Source organism: Brienomyrus brachyistius, chromosome 11 (genome assembly GCF_023856365.1).
Source record: "Brienomyrus brachyistius isolate T26 chromosome 11, BBRACH_0.4, whole genome shotgun sequence".
NCBI classification, from domain to species: Eukaryota; Metazoa; Chordata; class Actinopteri; order Osteoglossiformes; family Mormyridae; genus Brienomyrus; species Brienomyrus brachyistius.
This window is the reverse complement of record NC_064543.1, coordinates 7704661-7719971: the sequence shown is the minus strand read 5'-3', so window position 1 is coordinate 7719971 and position 15311 is coordinate 7704661. Positions and strand designations below refer to the sequence as shown.

The following is a 15311-nucleotide window of genomic DNA, read 5'->3' as shown; positions in this document are numbered from 1 at the left end:
TAAAAAATATTTAATGTTGGAAAAAAAAAACTGAAAACTTACTGAAAAACAAGCTTCAATACTCAGGCCATTTTTGTTGTTTTTAAGATTAGACCAAAACTCACCCAGTCCTTTCTTAATCCAATGAAGAACTTTAGTTAAATTTCCAGAACTCAATAAGTCCACAATCATTTTCATGAATGAGTTTTAGAGATTTGCTCTCCAATTGCTGCACTAATCTTTCATACTTTTTAAAAAAAAATAATGTTTAATAATTTGGCAGAATTACATGCAAAGCATGGAAATAGATGCTAAACTATCAATTAATATGAAAAAAAAACAAACACACTTGACATATCTAAAGGTTGATTTAACATCTACAGTCTTCCTAATTAAGAAGCCTCATGACAATTACCATCTAGTTCTTCATTTGTGCCGAAAGGGCAAAAATTGAATTGGTTAGAAACAAGCTATGGAAAATGTTTTTGTATTTACAGATACAATTGTGGCAGTTATGGGGAAATGTCTAGTTCTTTTTAATCATCTGTAATTTTACACTGAATAACTGTTGTAGATCTTGGGGGTAAAAAAAATTGAGAAATGTGACTTTCCGGTGCTGATGCATGCAAAAGCACTCGTCACACAATACGGCCCCCATGATCAATCTGTTACCATGATCAGACAATCAAAGTCCTACACATCAGTGACAAAACACATCCAATGTCCTTCAGAGGCAGACCCACTCTCAACAGAATCCTTGCTGTTGTGTTTACAGGTTAACCTGCTCTTAGATTTCCACTGTAATCACAATACAGGCAGCCTCAACTTCGCTAAATGCAGTTGTCACCAACTATCCCATTAACCCAGACCAGTAACTCCACCGGGCCACTAGGGTGACTAACCCTACCATGCAGAATCCTCACTGTGGATCTTTGGGTATCATACTGAGAACAAGGATTACTCTATAGACTGGACCTTGCATGTAGGAAGCTGGCCACTGCTCCCTTATCTAAACTAAGGCTCCGACACAAAGCTCAACACATGAAAATCTTTGCTTTATTTTCTGAAGAAGATGCACATAAATGACAACACAAGAGGCGATGTGCAAATGGAACTTTCACACACTTGCCAAAAGCCAGTAATAACTGCACAGACATATGCAATCGCTTATTACCCGCCACACCTTCAACTCAAAAAGTCATTTACAATTAAGCGACGGCTATTTTACTGATGTCCTACAGCTATTGCAATGCAAGGGTGGTGCTGATTGCTCAGCACACAGCACCTAAAACAGCACAGATTAAAGAATTAATGGCCATTGTGCTTGCTTGTTGACGTGGCGTGCATTCAGTGCTGGTCGGGGCCCCAGTGGCGCCCTAGGCAAGCTTCAACCCTCCTGCCCCCCAGCAATTTCACTTTGTTTCAAACGGCACCCTACATAAGTCAGCACCCCCTCAGAAGATGGCACCCTAAGCAGCCGCCTGTGTAACACGATGGGCGCACCAACATCGAGTGCATGACATGCCACGTGTTTACAAGGGATGGAAAAAAGGGTTATGCTGGAATTAGAAGAAGAGGCCATAGTTGGAGTGTTAGGCAAGTTCCAGGTGACAGATCACTTTTTCTAGCAACCCTGTGATTGGTTTTCTCACGAACAGAAGGCAGCATGTTGCGGCCTGTGTTAAGCAGAATTAATGACAGGCAGGCACCACCGCGCGGTTTTATAAGCGCGTCACAATGCTGACAGCGGACAGATCTGGCTTCCTTCTATGGTTAAATGGTTTTCTGACATATCCTTCAAAGTGACTTCTCAGAACGCCACGCTCACTCAGTGTCTCTGAGCTGCAAACCATCATGTTTCCCCGCAGACTCACTGGCATGTCTGGTCATAGCGGGGATCTTGTTTACAAGGTTACAGAGCGTATGTAGAATCAATTTCCAGCCTGGAAGCAAAGAGGAGACACTTCACTGTGTCCCAAGCGAAACACAAGATTCACGCTCCATTGAGGAATATTTGTCAACGTGTCCCCATGGGAACGTGTAAAGACGACTGTATTTACTGTGGCTTCCACTCTGGAGTTCATCAGGCTCGGGAACAACAGTTCTCACTTCCATGGGGTGGCATGGAGGTTAAAGACACAAATATGTAACTTGAAGGTTCAGCATCCGGACTTCCTTCTACAAAATATTTCATCTGAATTATGCAGTCAAAATAACTGGCTATGGAAATGAGTGAAAGTATTGACTAAATAACAAAATTATCCCAGTAAAGAAGATTCAGTAAAGATCCATTTCTATGGCCTTTCCACAGGACCCCTCACCAAAAGCACTAACGGAACACCCCTCGTTTTTCAAACTGAGTATTTACTGTTTCGTCTTTGGCAGCGAGGCAAGTGGGAAGAGAACCGACAGACCCAATGAAAACTAAGGACAGAGATCTGTTACACAGGACTCTGCCGCTTAGCACGGGGGTGGGGGGGGGCTAATGAATGTCGCCTATTTACATGCGTGATGTTGGGAAGCTGTAACCTAAGAAAGCCAACTTTCTTATCAATAAATAAATAAAAAATAATAATAATGACGACACTTTATTGATCACCAGAGGGAAATTCTCTCAATCGCCTACCCCCCCCCCCCCCGCTCCTCATGACACACATGCAGACGAGAGCAAGCTTGGCAGCACAGGGCAGCCACCTGCAGTGGCAGCCATGAAGCTCAGGGTTAAGGGCCCTGCTGAAGGGGCCACAGATGTGACTATTCCAGCCAGGCTGGACTCAAACCGGCAACCTTCCGACCACAGGCACCGAGGCTTAGCCCGCTGACTTGCAATGCCCACACAAAGCTATGTGAAGGCCTCACCGGTTGATAAGTTAAATCAGGCTGGCAAATATAAAGGCCCATTCCAGGAAGCCCAAAGCATGAAGCAGGGGAACACGCTGAATGGGACGTAGACACGTACCATAAAAGGTACACGACAGTACAGCACAAGGTGATTCATAAACAGGAATAAGGGAAAGACGACATCCAGGTGTTGTGCTGCTTTCGTTGTGGCTCTGGTCAGGTGATTCCTGCTCACTGATAAGGGGAAGCTGGGAATGCGGACTAGCACGCACGACATGACGTGAGCAAGCACTGCTAACTGCGGCCCCGCCTCACCGTCAGGTGTGGTACACAATTTATTCCGATTTGCACGTCCTTGCTTGATCTAATTTGAGCGTGACTCATTCCCCCAGAGGAATTTATGCCTCTTCCGTAATCAGCAGAAACAGTTTCAGGACTCTTTGCATATAACATGAACAGATTTCAACATGACAATCACCTAATCACAAAAGCCTTTTCCGTAGCGAAGATGTACATCTAGATGCGCTCTGGGTTTCTGCTGCCGTTGGAGTGTCCCTCACAGTGTCACTTTGACCGATTGCCCACCTTGAATCCTGCCATGGTTGTGCCTGGCAAACACACACCACTGACTCAGGTTAGATGCATTCTATAAAAGCAATCCTTGGATTGCACCTGACTTTTACAATAAGTAGAGTCTGCAGTTATCCTCTGAGAAACTTTCCTGGGCTCCTAGTACATGGGGGAGGGGCTGGACAAAAGAGGACACAAATAGGGTTGCCAACTTTGGTGAGCTGGCGGGAGCGAGATTTTCAATTCGAGACCAGTCTGCACACGCATTTACATGTATGTAAAAGTTTCATCACCTTGTAATTAGTCTGTAGGTTTTTGCAAACTGCCCCAGCGCTTTTAATGTAGCTGATTTTAGGTTTATAATAGGATAATATATATTTGCAGTAAGATTTCTTGCGTGAGCGTGCAAGTCTGAAAGCGTGAATCTCACGCTGGCAACCCTGCAAAAGGCTCATAGCAAATGGGTGGATCTGTCAGGAAATACCACTTATAGTTTCTGGTTTGTGTTTTAAAAGTTAATCCATATTCACTCGGTGTAAAATCATAGCACCATGTTGACGGTGCAGACGCTTTCACAAAGTACAAAATGAATGGAGCGGCGTTTCCTGGTGTCCCACTTTGATGCTCCCCGGCCAATTAACCCTGTTTCAAGCAGGCTTTTCCAAAATGCATATGCACAGCGAGCCAAAGAAAAAAAAACGCAAAAAAAAAACCTTTGCACAGGAAGCATCGATTTCCAGTCCCAGGGCCAATTACACACAGCCATTAGTGCAGCACGAGAACTGGCGTATCTGATAGGCCCGTCGAGTGACGCACGACCACAAACCAGATGAGTTCGCCGGTGCGATTCCCTTATGGGCTGCCCTTTGACTTTTGACAAAAAAGGACATATTTAAAACATCCACCCAAATACAAATCACAGGGGAGTGCAGTAATTGTTTGAACAGCCGCATAGGAGTAATTCCCATACAGGGCCATCTGTAGGGGGAAGTTCAGCTTCCAAGGGAGGGCTTGGTGCGGCGTGAGCAAACAGCCCATAAAGGCAAACTGCCTCTTTCCTTTCACATGGAAATCAAAGTCACTCTGCCTGAGGTTAGAGGGTCTTTGGGGTGCTGGTGTTCTGCTGGAGTTGCAGTGGTGGCTGGCGTCCACCATAATTCTGTCTTGTGGACACAACAGGTCCCAGATAAAGAACTCAGCAGATGATGTCAGAGTGTCAGCACACATTAAATGAGGGGCACCCCCCCCCACTCAAAAGCGGCCAGTCGGGGGGGCTTCCCACATAACGTGCTGAAGCAAAATAAATGGGGGGGAAAAAAAACACAAAAAACACTTATCAGTCGTTCAGATATAATTTCTTCCCTTCTGTTCAAAACTCAAATCATGTAATACGACAAGTTAATTGACGTCACCTTAATTACTGATGACTGCGTTTTTACTGCTGAACTTCTGACACAAATCGCCTCCTGGCAATGTTTGCGTTAGACGTGATTTATAAGCTAACGCGGTTCACACCTTTATTTGGGCTGCATAAGCAAATGGAGACAGGGTAGAGGCCAAGACCCCCTTGAAAGGTAGCATTACCAGAAAGACAGGGTCCTGCAACATGGCAGCCAAGTAAAAAAATAAACAAACATGGAACAGCCGAATTCGCCAAGTGGGCATATGGGAAGCCCAGCCTTACAAGTCGTGATGCACGCGCAGGCACAGGTGTGCGGACTGAGTCACCAAGTGTCAGCCTAAACGTTCCCTTCCCACACCCTGCAAGTTTGCTGCCTTCCCTTTCAATGGCTTCCAGCACTTTGTTTTTCCTCTCTGCCCTTTATTCCAGCAGAGACTTTGTTAGAAGCTTGCAGCTGTAGCCGAGGAGCAGTCAGACCGGGTCCTTAATCTGCTGAGCACTGGTGACCACATCAAATACAGCCTGACGACTTCAAACTGTGTCGTCGGTCTGGCCCCTCTCCACCGTCCCAGCCAGGGGCGAATCTTCCCGACACAGACACACACTGTGAATCACACACACAAGTCTGGGTTCGCTTTTACCACAAACATCTAATATTTTTAATGTCTTTGTCTGGAAATCAGAATGTGTCATTCTAGGGTCTACTTGTAAATAAGAATGGTGAGTGTCTCGCCTTTGTGACACATTGGAGCCTGTCAGTGTTTTGAAGCACACCCTGCGGGTTCCTGCATTAGCCTTAATGTATTCTCAAAATCAAAAATAAATGTTAAAATTAGAGGTGGAAAGTTCAGTTCCAGAAATTATAAATCCAGACCGAGGTTTTGTTTCAACCTACCAGTTGAGTATAAAGAGTCACAGTCACAGAGGACTCAACTGGTTGGTTGGAACAAAACCTTGGTCTGGATTTCTACTTTCTGGACCTGAACTTTCCACTTCTGGTTAAAATGTCTTTAAATAACACTGCAACCGAATTGCACTGTGCTCAGCTAATTAGCTTAAGAAGTGACTATCCCTTGCAGATTCTTTGGGAGCTTACGCTGTGAAGCATGATGCTCCCGTCCGTGTGTCGGTAACATGAGGACTGGGGCTGTGCCCGTGATCGGAAGGTTACCGTATTGAATCCCAGGGCTGGCAGACTGATGCTGCCTGCAGCCCTCTGAGCACGGCCCTTAACCCCCAGCTCCAGGGTCACTGCACATTGGCTGACCCTGCGCTGTGACCCCCCAAGCTTGCTCTCACCTGCATGTGCGCCTGCGTGTCTCTTGAAGAGTGAGATTAGGCAGGCGAAGAGAGAATTTCCGCACTGGGATGAACTAAGAATCTCTATTCCATATGTCCTAAACACTGCATCAAACAGCTGAATCTCAGGGACTATTTATGCTGGAACAAAAAGAAACAAATACATTTTTCTACAGCGGCGTGACCAGTAACTGGCTGCCAGCAGATACTGTAGCATTATATCCCCACTGCAGTGTCACAGGGGCCACCTGCCCCCGGATACGCACTGCAACCACGCAAACAGCCGACTCGGTGAGAAGCGCGTAAGGGTGGTGCATGAGGGCTACCACCAGGCCACTGAACTCTCCACCCAGCCCCCAAATCACAAGACAAGCTCTCCTGTCAGCTGAACTCCATAACAAACTGCCCCCCACCCTCCACAAAGGGTGTTATGCTTTACTTTGGCACAGAAGGCATAAAGGGGTCCATTCAACCCAAGACCCTGCACACAAAAACACAAAAATAGCTGCTTGTAGGAAATAAGCCCCAGACAATGTGTGTGTGTCTCTCTCTGGCCGTGTGGTGTGTGTGTGTGTGTGTGTGTGCACAAGCCTTCCCTTATAGCGCAAATTTACAAGGGATAACTTGTAAATTTCAGCAACCTTCTTATTAGAACATTACTGTATGAATTAAATGAAAGCCAGAAATTATAGTTTTCGGGTTTTCAGTTTCCTAATAAGACCCTTTATTTAACAAGGCTTCAGTAATGTCCTGTATGCTGTAATTAATTCAGCACATTTGGTTCCCAGAGTAACCCAGGGTTGTTTATTTAACCAAATCCTTTCCTTATACTTAGTGATGTACTTAGTACCTGTGCAATTTTAAACATAAATAAACCAGTTTTTACCCAAAAAAGCAGCAAGCACTCAGCAGGAACCATCCTGGACACTGAACTTGTACGTCTGCCTTCGGAGCCTTTTGTCGCCCAGCTCTGCTCTTTTCGCACAACTGGCAGAAATTCTGTATAATGACGGAAATATATTACAAAGTAAATTAGGCAAATTCTTCTAGGAGACTGGAACAGATGCCTATAATGAAACTTGAAGCAGAAAAATTCTCATTTTATGATAGAGATGTCTGAATTATGGGCCATATTTGAAAGATGATTACTTTAAAAGGTACGATGCATTTCAACTAGGAAAACAAAAAAAAAAGATTTTAAAAGGCTTGTAGTGCTTCAGGAGAATTTTAGCTTCAAAGAGTGAAGGGAAGCCCTGATCCTCACGTTACCGATATGGTGAAGGGTGCTTCATGCTTCAGTGTAAGCTTCCAAAGAGCCTGCGAGGCATGGCGGCTAACAGCCTGAAGAGGCAGCCAAATATATGCCACACTCAGATTTTAGTTTATTTTGGCAATTTCATATAAACAGCTTAGAATGCCACTCACTTGGATCATTTTGCCAAATAAGAAGAGAGAGAAAAAGTGTGTTAGACTTCTAGCATACAAGCTGGAGCTTGCCTGTAGCCTGCCGAAATCAGTGAGCCACTGCGCCAAGCCGATGTCAGAGCTGCTCGGGCGCTATTATCGGCTGCTTCTGAATGTTTACAGTGCTCCCAAAAAACACATTCATCACACAAAGACACACCAATGAATAAAATACTACCTTCTCATTTCACTACTGCCGCTAACAGATAAAATAACTCATCATTCGTATCATAAAGGCCATTAGAAGAGAGCCTCGAAGGCGGGTGTGCCGTACGTGTCTTTCCGGGACGCTGGCCCATCGTTAAATCAATTTGACATCAATTAGCATGTGAATGAGTTAAAAACAGATCTGGTCATGAATGTGAACTGTCCATGTGGCCTTTGTCAGAAGTCATGAAGCTTTCGGTGCGCCTTCCTCTGTCCTTCTAAAGCTGCGGAGATCAGGCTGCTCTGCCCCCCCGCGCCCACCCCACACTATTATAATGCCTCTGCCCCTCATAACCCCTCTTGTTCATTTAGCTTCACCTTTCTTAGCTGGCCTGAGTCTCTCCATGTTTTCAGTGAAATTGTACTTCGCTGTAGTTTTTTTTTTTACCAAAAAGTTTCTAAAAATCTATTTTAAAAAAAATTTATTAAAAAAAAAAAAAAAACTCTGGAAATAAAACAAATCAATGCTGCAGAAACCTAGAGCCTGATACTTCTCAACCTAATTAAAGCACCTTGAACAGTATGATGATTCAGCAGAAACCTCTAAAAAGAACTGATCTGTTAAGGCTCAGTAAAATCACCCTTTCTTTTCAACAGCTGCCGAAATGCCACTCTATTGACATTTGATACAGCTCAACCTAAGCTACTCACCGGATGAGTTTAATGGCGTGCACTGTGCATCCTGCTCTCTCAGCCCCACAAAGCAGAATTCTGTCAAAACCGTTACTTACAGACTTACCAAGAACCACATTACTACCTTCTACTGGGAAATGGAATAATGACATAGCAGTGTCTTCTCTTATGTATAGGTAACCATTCTAGAACCTATATTTCTATGTAACTGAATGACGTGACAGAAATAAGACAGGATACGGGCTATGGCAGCCATTATAACACTGAATGCTTTTATCAGTCCGGCCGCATGTACAGCATGACACTTCATTTCAAAGATAAAAAGACCAAGGCTGGACTTGTGTGATGCTCCTGATTGGGGAAACTGTTAATTCAGGCCGGAACCGATGAAATGGAACAGATGTCTCTGCACGTACATTAATTTAACATTTTTTCCTCACTGAATATGTATCAAATTCTCAACTCATTTCTTATGCAGCCATTGTTCACGATAATCTTCATCCAGTCTGGGAACAGCCTCTTAGATCAATTGAATGTGGAAATTGATCTGTCCAAGGTGGCACCACATTATCTAATTTAGCTGCTCATCTCCCCGCTCTCGTTGGATCTCGGCGTCTCTCAGGTCTGCTGCTAAGGCATATCAATGCTTTAATTTGAACAATAACTATCACTCTAACCCTTAATTCTAAAGATTATCACTCTTCTTCCAGGAAGAGCGGCTTACAGGAAACTATGAGTCTCATCTGAGCTGCAAAGCAAGTTTTGACTGGTTCTGTGATTAGGTTCCCGAGCTGGACCTGTGCAGGCAATCAAAACAATGATAGGATTACAATAACTGCAATTGCTCTGGCAATGCCAGAGGTTTTTCAGCAATGATTCCTCTGTCTTCTATAACTAGATTTTATACAACCCCATCCCAGTTCAGGGGATCCCTGCATTTCAGTTTGTCTGGTTATATTCTCACTGATGAAAACAACAAAAAGGTTTGTTTGTTTGCATAAGGAGTGTGAAAACCATATTTGTCAATGACGTGCACTATTCAGAGGACGATTAACTGTAGATTTAAGTGATCACATATTGAGCTTGCAAGAAGCTCGTACCTATCATGCTCATCCTTTCATCTCCTTTGATGTTGCCCAGCCAAACCATCAGCCAACAGGGGTTTGTTAATAGAAGTGTGGTTTTTCAGGAATGCACTTCATGATCATTCAGTGCAATTACGCCCCCACTACCCCCTAGGCTTTCGTATTCCCTGACACTGCCCCAATTTCACGGGCACTAGGCTGTTAAGGAAGGTGGTTCCTCATTTGCCAGGAGGGTCTGAAATAATTAAAATGTGGGTTATGACTATAGCAGACCCTCTTGATTTCTTTCATCTACAAACCACACTAGAACACATTTTCCAAAAGCCGTTTAACCATAAAACACACAGTGTTTTCATTTCTGTTACTGTTGCATCACAGTTACCTGCAGTGTCAGGTTTCCTACAGACTTCATTTTAAAAACGCACCGTTTTTACACTGTCCAGTTAGGAAGTTGGCGGTTCAATAACAGGCAACGTTTTAATGAAGGACACATTCCGTTCCATGCCTTAACAAAGCCAGAAACCTCAGTGCTGACTGCTGCTTCTGTTTAAATCTCCCTTGACATTATCCTTGGCTCACTGTATGCATTATATAAAAAATAATAAATGTATATGTTTAAAGCTTGAGGCTAGTTTAAGCACATTGCAGCTAGTAAAAAGACTTAAAAACTGTTGTAGAGGAAAGCATTCGTGTTTTTTTTAACCCTCCCTGATACCAGATTAATTGATTTCCCTACTGGTCTCGCTTAATTAGGAATCTTACAATAAAAACTTGCCGCAGCTTGTCGAACGGTGTGACCTGTTGAGACAGGATTACACTCTCCAGCTGCTCTTGGCTCCCCTAGTATCTATGTAATAAAAAGGACCCGTCTACCCATCTGCAAAGCTTAAAGAACACCCTGCACTCTTGTTGCAGTTCTACGTAATGGGAACAGCATTTATTGTCCTGAGAAACTGTAAGCATGTGAGTAGGGGCGAGGACCTGCTGTATTTGGGTCCCAGCACCTGGTTTAATGTGTCATTGCTGGCTCTGATGTGTGTCCTGGGGAAAAGGCAGGGGCGGATTTTTAATGGACAAGAAGATGCATATAAATCACTGATAAATTCCAGTGCTTGCAATACTCATCCTGGACATTGAGTCTGCAGCTTTTTATTCTGAAGGCACTGCTGTTCGCACCTGTCCAGAGTTACAGGCATTCAGAGTCTGCGAATGTTAATCCCTATGAAGCGTCAGACCTCCTAGCCAACAGGAGAGGCAGCTGTCTCACAGTCGACTACCCGCGGCCGGAACGAGAGCTCAGCCACCACCAGTGCGATTTCTAAAATTTTATTTTTGAGTGACGCCTTCAATTTTCCTTTATTCGACTGCTGTTAAACCAAAGAGACCCCATGCATATAGCTACTGCAGCAAGCGCTCAAAATCACAGGAAAAAAGTTCTTCAACAAAACCATGGAAACAGTAAATCTGTGAAAACTAACTTTTTCCCATGTCAAAATAATTAGTTTGATAACCTCTATTATTGTGAGTTTCTGCCCGAGTAAGAGCCTACACGCTGCACATTAGGGACTTCTCTGAACACTCGGACAAAAAGCACTGGCATAAAGGGGCTTCGGAAGGCCTGATGTTGCCAAGGCCCATATCCGTGAGGCACTTATCTGGGAGCAGACCCTACCCAGCGTGCAGTTTGAGGAGGGACCATTGACTTCGGCAGGGTGGGGCCACTCTGGCCCAGCAAGGCGACATGGTCGCGTTCGTCTACATGGGCAAATCACAGCTGCTCTGGGAGGGCATGTGCTGCGCAGGCGGTCTGACACTGTCACAGTGGCCCAGTGCACCCAGTGCAGCTCAGGGGTCCGGTCAACACAAGTGTAATCTGCACCTGTCCTTCTGTCTGCGGCCCCAAAGGAAGGGGAAGCGTCCACATCAACACACACGCTGCTTTCGTCGGCACCAGACACATACAGAAATTCAACTCCATTGTAAGGTTGTAAATTGCGGGCCGCAAGGCATTTTGATTCGATTATGATTATTGAAGAAATTATTCAATGCATCATTAATCTTTAATTTGTATCACAATTCGATTGCTCACCCTCCCGCCTGTGGATCTCTGCCCCCTCCCTTGCCGTCGTGCCACCAGAAGCAGCCTGCCCTCCGCATTTACACTTGAACCTTAAAATCTGAATTGCATAAATCAGTTTTTTTTTTTTCCATTTGACTTCTTCTGCCGGCCCCTGGAGGATCGGCTCCCCCTTTGAGTCTGGTTCCTCCCAAAGTTTCTTCCTACTGAGGAGATTTTCCTTGCCACTGTTGCCTCTGGCTGGCTCACTGGGGGATTTGGCCAAGAATATTGTAAAGTGCTTCGAGACAATGTAATACTGTGAAAATGCATTATACAAATAAAATTGATCAGTTATTCTGATTACCTAAATTCAGGCCTTTTTAACCCCACTGGAAAGATATTACCATGGCAACTTGATTACACACTATTTATGGAATACAAAGAAAGTCAAATCACGGAATTCATTTTTATTGTTATTATTAAACCGGGAGAACAAGCCAGTGTAAATAGTCAAAAAGGCCAACTACTGAACCGCACAGAAAAAAAAGAACTAACAGATTAAATGAAACGCTACCTCATGGAGGTGGGGGGGCAACAGTGAGACTCACTGAGCTTGCAGGAGCAAATTCTGCAGAATTACGTTACATTGTTTTTGATTCTGTGGAAAACAAAAGATCAATCTGTGGGCCAGATTTAATAATTAATTACAAGCGACATGGGCCAAGTGGTGAATGTGCAAAAGAAATCCGTCACCCCCGCTACATGAAATGGCTGATAGTGCAATCAGCACCATTATTTTAGTAGCTATGCCTCTGGCTCTGGTGTCTCTACCTTGAAATACTGGTAAAGTTTAAATATCGGCCAAGATCAACCCATCGGATCAATGCCGACATCTTGATTTTTAACGGACAATCGGCCGATACCGATACGTTAAACAATATCACGCATCTATAAGTCTAACATTACTTTTTATTTGGCTAGTTAGAAGCTACCTCAGACACTTTGCTAACTACGGCACCAATAATCAAAAGTATTTTATTGTGGTATAAATGATAGTTGTTTACCAAAAGCATCGCAGCTCAAAGATTATGAATGATAGCGTTCTGTGCCACAATGCTGGTTAGCTTCCCCAAGGTATCGTGGTGCAAATATCACCACCGTAGTGCTATGATGACCAAGCAGCACTCTCTTTAGAAATATAAATTAACCTTCCCTGCCATCTTTTGTTGCGGAAAGCTGCATGTGGGTGGCACTGATTTGCGTGCCTACCTGCAGTGCATTAATGTAGAGCGTGCAACCAAGAAGCATCTTTATTTTGCTCCAAAAAATTGATTCTGACGTTACATGACAATGCAGTGAAATCGCCACCTTAATAATCGATTCGTCGCGACGCCTCAATGCATCTTTACGACCTTTATGCATGGTATCATTTATTTTGGAGAAAAGTCATTTCCAAAACCATATATGCGACCCATCACCACGAAATGAGTCTTATGGGTGCAGTTCTACCAGTGCAACTTAAGACTCATTTCGTGGCGACGGGTCACATATAGAGTAACTGCATAAAGTACATAAACCATTTGAGATATGCAGATCCCACTGGAGTTTTAGCTGTTTGTTAATGGCAATAGCTACAACTAATAGTAACGCCTAGCAATTATAGTGCAAGCAATATTTTCTGCTTACAGGTACCACACAAACTCACCCCATGATGTAACTGATTACTTGCTAGTAACTTGAAAATGTTGCATGCATTATTAAATAATGTTTCAATTCACTCAGTTGATTTTTTTTTCATACAGTAATTACTCCATATTTATCTGATGTTAGTTGTAAACACTGAAAACTAAAAAACAATTTAAAAAAGAATCCCATCTCTCCCCCCACAAATTATGATCCTCTTGGCTGGGCAATTACTGGGGAAAATAATTAATTCTCAATTCATTTCCATGACTAAATAAGAAAGTAATTGTCATGAAATGCCTGAGAGTGTACCCCATCAATTACGTATATAAACAAACAGACTGCATAGTATTGCTGTGTAAAATATTGACTAGATAAATGACAGCTAATTTGATTTCTGTCAGAGTAATGGATGGCTGGTCCGATCGCCTTCCACTGCCTCCCCATGCCACCCGGGTGCCTTCCGGTCATGGCTCTCATTATATACTGGGGGGAAGAAAGCGTCTTGATTTCATACCTAAAGGCTGCACATTTTCTCACACGAGACTAACAGACAGTAGTGCAGAGGATCACAAACCTCCTGAAATAATTACCCGCAGAAACCTCAGGGTCACAGCCACTCTTAAAGATCCTCCAGAAGAAGAGCAAGACAGCAGAGGCGTGTGACACGGCAGCCCTTTCAGACGTGCCTGCGCTTCCCCGTCCACTTTGGGGGGACTAATGTAATAACGTCTGCAGCCAAGACCCCTCCATAACATTAAAACGTGCCCAGGTTTAAGTGATGGTGACTTTCTTTCTCGTTCATTGGACCAGATGGTGGTTTATTCCATAGAGATATCAAGAATTAGGTTAAATCTATGTATTTAATAGACAAGATGGCTTCCAACTTTGATCAAAGTTGAATTTTATGTCAAATCATCACCAATTAAACATATACGCAGGTTTTAGAGTGACATTTTATCATAATCACCCCCCCCCCCCCCCAACCACAAAAGAATCAACTGACAGATTAAATGTCTGTTTCTGCACAACACCAGCACTCGTCCCCCATTTGTCACAGAAGTGTACAAGGCGGCAGGGACTCTGTGGCTTGACCATCTGCGGAGATATTCCTGTCCGCAAATCAGGCTGAAGCATGCCAGTTCTGCATGTAGCCGGGAAACAGACTGGTCTCTCTGCCTCAGGAGGCAAATGAGGGACTAGGTTCACCAATACCCCTCTCTTACCATGCCGTGTCAATGCACAGGACCCTCTCAACGGTCATTCATCTCGCCTAAAAGAACACGCCTGCTAACTGACTACATCCCACTTGTACAAGTTGTGTGCAGCATAGCAATTAAAGCAATTGCACTGGTTCTCTCTTCCTTAACGCCAATTAGACTTTGCCTTGTCGTTGCGGGTTTGAGATTGGATTCGTTGGAAGGTTCACACATCTGGCAGCTGGCTTAAGGTGCAAATCGACAGGCTCTGAATGTTAACGGTCATGAATATCCCAGTGTCCCTAGTGGGTTCTACCCTGTACCGAGTGAGAAGGGCTTGACACACAAGTCAAGATCTACACAAGTGAGCAAGAATGTAGAGGAGGCAAAGGGCCGTAGTTTGGATTGCAGTCTTAAAAAGTCATCTGTATGCTTCTCATTAAGGAGTGCCAAAGAGGGGAAAAAAATCACTGTTGACACCTCACTTTTATTCAAAGTACAATAATGAAAGAATCTGGAACAATTTAAGGAAATTACCTTTCTTTTCTTTATCATTTCCAAGCTAGTGGTCACTGACAATCGAGCATTTAGAATATTCACGGGCACATCCAGGGAAAGGTGCCAGTTCACCAGAGGATAGCCACACAGCCGAGCCATGTTTCAAATATACAGTCTTTGGGCAGACATGCAGGCATAATGATGTCATTTCCACCAACAAGGTGGGGATGCTGGACAGCGCTGACAAATGCCTACGCAGGCCCTCTGCCCTTCTTTAATCCAAGTGCCTTACCGGTAAGGTCGCAGGGACAGAACTTATGTCAACGTTATTAATATTTAAAAGGAAAGAACTCAGCAAGAAATCTTTTAACAAGATGCTTTGTGCGGGTGAA

General features: G+C 43.9%; 1 long non-coding RNA gene across 1 annotated transcript in view; it reads right to left on the bottom strand.

Moving 5' to 3' along the window:
* LOC125751548 (uncharacterized) overlaps positions 1-15311 on the bottom strand; it is a 63501-nt gene that overhangs the window by 15878 nt on the left and 32312 nt on the right. The window lies entirely within an intron of this gene.